The sequence below is a fragment of the Muscardinus avellanarius genome (genome assembly GCF_963383645.1).
Source record: "Muscardinus avellanarius genome assembly, chromosome: 1".
Taxonomy (NCBI): domain Eukaryota; kingdom Metazoa; phylum Chordata; class Mammalia; order Rodentia; family Gliridae; genus Muscardinus; species Muscardinus avellanarius.
In genome coordinates this window covers 58,327,625-58,333,716 of record NC_137786.1, presented here as the reverse complement: position 1 = coordinate 58,333,716, position 6,092 = coordinate 58,327,625, and positions in this window count along the sequence as shown.

Genomic DNA, 6,092 nt, shown 5'->3' with positions numbered 1-6,092 from the left:
GTCAGAGAAACTTCTCTCCCTTCCTTGAAGTTTCAATGGGTGGACCAGATGTCTCTCGACTGTTTTCAACAAGATAGGGGAGATAGATTATTTTAAATTCCAGGAGTGTTAACATAGATATGCTGTGGAAACCTTTGTTGGGGTGGGGGGAACAGAATTAAACAATGAGTGAAAGTGAAAAGAAGTCTTTCCTGTATCCTTTTTGAGAAGCAACCTTCCTTCCTTCCTTCTATCCATCTTCCTTCTTTCCTTCCTTTCTTTTCTTTCTTTCTTTTTTTTTTTTTTTTTTTTTTGGCCATACTGGGGATGGAACCCAGGGGCATTACCTCCCTAAGTAGCTGAGGCTGTCCGTGAACTGTGATCCTCCAGTCTCCGTCTCCTGAATGCTGGGATTACAAGTGTACGCCACCACACCTGGCTTTGAGAAGTTTTATTTTTTTAATTTTTTAATTTTAATTTTTTTTTGCAGGTTTGGGGATGGAACCCAGGAGCTTTCGACCTCTCCAGCTACACCCCCTGTCCTATTTTTTATTCTTTATTTTGAAACAGGGTATCACTGAGTTGCAGAGGGCCTCACTAAGTAGCTGAGGCTGTCTGCGAACCGCAATCCTCCAGTCTCAGCCTCCCAAATGCTGGGATTACAAGTGTGCGCCACCATGCCCGGCAATATTTTTTTTATTTTTAATTATGTGTGTGTGTGTGTGTGTGTGTGTGTGTGTGTGTGGTACTGGGGGTGGAACCCAGGGACTTTTCTATCTCTGGGCTATACTCCCAGACCTATTTTATACTTTATTTGGAAACGGGGTCTCACTAAGTTGCTGAGAGCCTAAGTAGCTGAGGCTGGCTTTAAACCTGTGCGATCCTCCTGTCTCAGCCTCCCAAGCGTGGGAATTACAAGTGTGCGCCACCACACCCGGCTCAGAGAAGTTTTAAAGGCCTTCATAAGTACTTGGAATAGTAGTCAGGCACGGTGACACACACTTGTAATCCCCACGCTTGGGAGACTGAGACAGGAGGTTGGGATTCTCAGCCAGCCTCAGCTAGTGAGGCATGCATGCTGGAACAGGCAAGGGAGGACTGACTCCCTTGCAGGCTCTAGAGGGAGCAGAGCCTTGCACACCTGCACGTCAGACTCAGGCCTGTGGAACTGGGAGGCAATAAAGTTCTATTGTTTTCAGCTACTCAGTTTGTGGAACTTTGTTACTGCAACCCTAGGAAACTGATACAGTGGCCTTGATCTTGAACGCTTATAAATAATGAGGGATGGGGAAATGGTTGAGTTACCTGAACATCATGACATAATGACTGGCAAGTTTTTAATGAGTTTCTGTTTTTTTTTTTTTTTTTTGTGTGTGTGTGTGTGTGGTACTGAGGATTGAACCCAGCGACATTCTAACTCTGAGCTACACCCCCAGCCTTTTTTAAAAATTGGAAATGGTCTCACTAGGTTAATGAGTCTTGCTACTTTACTGAGCCTGTCCTCAAACCTGTAATCCTCCTGTCTCACCCTCCCAAGTACTGAGATTATCCATCTTATTTCCTCCTCCTCCTCTGCCTCCTCCTCCTTCTTTTGCAGTACTGGGATGGAACCCAGGAGCATTCTATCTCCAAGCTACATCCCCGGCCCTATTTTTTATACTTTATTTTGAAACAGGGTCTGAGTTGCAAAGGGCGTCACTAAGTTGTAGTTGAGGCTGTCCTTGAGCCATGATCCTCCTGTCTCGGCCTCCCAAATGCTAGGCTTACAAGTGTGCACCACCATGCCTGGCTTCTTCCTTTTAAATGCTTTTATTGGTGCATTATAGTCTCACATCATAATGTAAATCATGCCAGGCATGATGGCGCACACTTGTAATCTCAGCATTCGGGAGGCTGAGACCAGAGGATCGCGGTTCGCGGACAGCCTCAGCTACTTAGTAAGGCCCTCTGCAACTCAGTGAGACCTGGTTTCAAAATAAAGAATAAAAAATAGGGCAGGGGTGTAGCTCGGAGGTCAAATGTCCCTGGGTTCCATCCCCAGACCTGTAAAAAAACAAAACAAAACATAATGTAAATCATGTTGACAGTGACATACTTGCGCACAGCACTTGGTGCCCCCCGCCCCATCTCCCCATCCCTATACAGAGTACTGAGATTGACTTGGGTATATTCACATATGTACACTTAGTTGATGGTAGTAATTCCATTAATGAACCTCAGTCTTCCTCCTTCCCTTCCCTTAGACCACCTCCTTGGCTCCACTGAAAAGTCTCCTCCCTTGTCTAAAATCCCTCTTGTAACCTAAGTATTCCCTAGCTTGCCCATATGAGAGAGAATATATGACCCTCCCCTTTCTGTGACTGGTTCATCTCACTTAACATAATATTCCCTACATCCTTCCATTTTCTTGCAAATGACATAATTTCATTCTTCTTTATTGCTGAGTAGAAAATCCACTGTGTGTATAGCCAATAATTTTGTAATATATTTATCTGTTGATGGACACCTAGGTTGGTTTCATAATTTGGCTATTGTGACTTGTGCTGCTATGAACATGAGTATGCATATATTACTGTAGTTCTCTGATTTCAGCCCCTTTGGAAAGATACCCAAGAGTTGTATAGCTGGATCACATGGTGGATCCATTTCCAGTTTTTCTGCGGAATCTCCACTCCAATTTCCATAGTAGCTGAACTAATTTGCATCCTACCAACAGTATAGAAGAGTTTCAGTTTCCCCACAACCTCACCAGCATTTATTGGTTTTCAGTGTACTTCTGATTTGCATCTCTCTGATTGCTAACGATGTTGAACATTATTTCATGTGTTTATTGGCCATTTGCATCTCTTCTTTTGTGAAGTGTCTATTCAATTCCATTGCCTATTTCTTGATATGGGTTTTTTTTTTACATGTAAAGTCTTTTAAGTTCTTTGTACATTCAAGATATTAATTCTCTGTCAGAAAGATAGCACCCCAGCTTATTTTCTGATCACTGAAAATATTTGCAAGACCATACTCAGTGAATACAGGAATGTTAGCAAAGTAAACAATAAAAAGCACACAGAAAACAACAGGTAATTGAAAATTTAATATACCTAGGTATTGATATAAAAACTTCTAAAAAATTAGTGTAGCATTGGTTTCCAAAGATTAACACAACTGCATTAAAATAAAGTTTTACAAAGTTAAATTTCCTTAACACTTAATTTCAATACTAGTCTTATCCTTTACAGTCTGGTAGTATTTTATGTTTTTTTTTTTTGTTGTGTGTGTGTGTGTGTGTGTGTGTGTGTGTGTGTGTGTGGTACTGAGGGTGGAACCCAGGGGCTTTTCTTCCGGGCTACAGTCCCAGACCTATTTTATATTTTATTTGGAAACAGGATCTCATTAAGTTGCTGAGAGCCTCACTAAGTAGCTGAGGCTGGCTTCCAACATCCAGGATCCTCCTGTCTCAGCCTCCCAAGCACTGGGATTACAAGCGTGCCCCACCATGCCCGGTGTATTTTATGTTTTCTAAAAAGCATTTCTGCAAGCTGGGCATGGTTATTGCACACTTGTAATCCCAGTAGATGGGAGACAGAGACAGGAGGATCACACATTTGAAGCCAGCCTCAACAGCTTAGTGAGACCTGTTTTAAAATAAAATATAAAACAGCTCTGGGGGTGTAGCCTGGAGGTAGGAGGCCCCTGGGTTCCATCCCAAGTACCACAACATATAAAATAAATAAAATAAAATGTATTGGTGCTCTTCTTAAAGAGAAATGCTCTAACATGGGGCCCCAGTATATGAGACAGAAATTGAGGTGATTCCTGTTGGGGGCTCCTCCCCAGGCCCCACCTCCCTAGGTGTTTCCACAGACTAGGCGCGGCCCCGTGCAGTCGAGAACCCGAGGAATAGGACTTTAACAATAAACAGTAGCACAAGTTTCAGTGACAAAGAAAAGGTACTTCGTTCAGTGACTGTCACTTTCTAAGTCTCTATTTTCTACATGGTTTTCTTTGGTTTCATTATTTTAGAAAACCCTGCTTGAACACTGTTTCTTGGAATGGCAGCTATATTAGCAGAAGCTGTAATTCTACACCTGAGAAATAAGGGGATAGATATTGTTGAATGGGAGCCAATAATGATGCTGTGTGTGTGTGTGTGTGTGTGTGTGTGTGTGTGTGTGTGTACGCGCATGCTGGGGACTGAACCCAGGGCCTCGCACACACCGGGGGAGTGCTGCACCAGTGAACTATGTATACTTCCACTCCCAATTGTTTCCCCTTAAGCTCTTTTTCTCTTTTTTGAGATGCGGGTCTTGCTACATTACTCAGGCTGGCCTTGAACTCATGGGCTCAAGTGATCTCCCCACTTCTGCCTCTCAAGTAGCTGGGACTACAGTGCATGCCACTGAACCCCAGTTCTCCAATGATTTTGTGCATGTGTGTGTGTGTGGCGGTACTGGGGTTTGAACCCAGGGTGCAACACTTGCTAGGCAAGTGCTATATCACTGAGCTACACTCTTATCCCTTTTAAAATTCTTTTGAGAGATCTTGCTTAATTGCTCAGGCTGGTATCAAACTTGTGATCCTCTTGCCTCAGTCTTCCAAATAGCTGGGATTACGGATGTGGGCCAACAAGCCCAGTTCTCCAATCACTTTTTACTTTTTTCCTTTCCTTTTTTTCTTCCTTCTCCTCCTTTTGTGTGTGTGTGTACACGCTAGGGATTAAACCAAGGGCATTCTACCTCCAAGCTATATCTCCCTAACTCCCAGATCTTTTTAAATTTTGGTTATTTTAAAACAAGGTCTAAGCTGGGCATGGTGGTGCACACTTGTAATCCCAGCTGACACCAGAGGATTGAGGTTCGCGGACAGCCTCAGGTACTTAGTGAGGCCCTCAGCAACTTAGTGAGACCTGTTTTAAAGAATAAAAAACAGGGCAGGAGGCCGGGCGTGGTGGCGCACACTTGTAATCCCCGCGCTTGGAAGGCTGAGACAGGAGGATCGCACAAGTTCGAAGCCAGCCTCAGCTACTTAGTGAGGCTCTCAGCAACTTAGCGAGACCCTGTCTCCAAATAAAGTATAAAATAGGTCTGGGAGTATAGCCTGGTGGTAGAAAGCCTCTGGGTTCCACCCCCAGTACCACCAAAAACCCCCCAAACAAACAGGGGAGGGAGGCCGGACGTGGTGGCGAACGCTTGTAATCCCCGCGCTTGGGAGGTGGAGACAGGAGGATTGCACTCGTTCGAAGCCAGCAAGGCTGGCTTAAGAGACCCTGTTTCCAAATAAAAATATAAAAAATAAGTGTCTGGGAGTGTAGCCTGGAGATAGAAGGGTTTCCAGGAACCCCAGTACCACAAAAACAAAAAAACCCAAAATAAACAAACAACAAAAAAAAAGGTCTCCCAGTTTGCAGAGGGCCTTGTTAAATTGCTGAGGCTGGCCTCAAACCTGTAGATCCTTCTATTCCAGACTCCCAAGTATTGAGATTACAGGCATGTGTCACCATACCTGGCTCCAATGAACCAAAACATTTTAGTTCATATTTGTGAGGCTAAGGCAGTCAGATCACAAGTTCCAGGCTACCCTGGGCAATATAGTGACACTTTGTCTTAAAAAAGAAAAAGAAGTTTTGCTCATATTAACAAAAATAATATATTTTTCATGAATAAAGCCTCAAAGCCAAGATGACTTTTTTTTTAATATTAGGGGCTGAACCTAGCGGCCTTGTACCTCTGAGCTATACCCGCTGCCCTGTTTTATTTTTTGTTTTCAGACAGGGTCTCACTAAGTTGCTGAGGGTCTTATTAAGTTGCCGAGATTGGCCTTGAACCTGTGATCCTTCTGTGTTAGCCTACCAAGTACCATGCCCGGCCCAAGATGATTCTTAGAAAGATGCATCATCCCAATAAATCAAAGGGAGATTCCAAGTAAGGGTAATGTCACAGGACCTTAGGATGGATGTCAAAGGGGACAGAAAAAGCAACAACCTTCAAGTAGTCCTTCTAGTCCACGTGTAGAAGAAAGGCCGGGCTATGGGTCGTGGAGCTCTGTGCACAGAGACCGGTTAAAGATAGGGAGGGTGCAGTGGACCCCAACGGACCACAGAACCATAGGGAAGAGTCTGT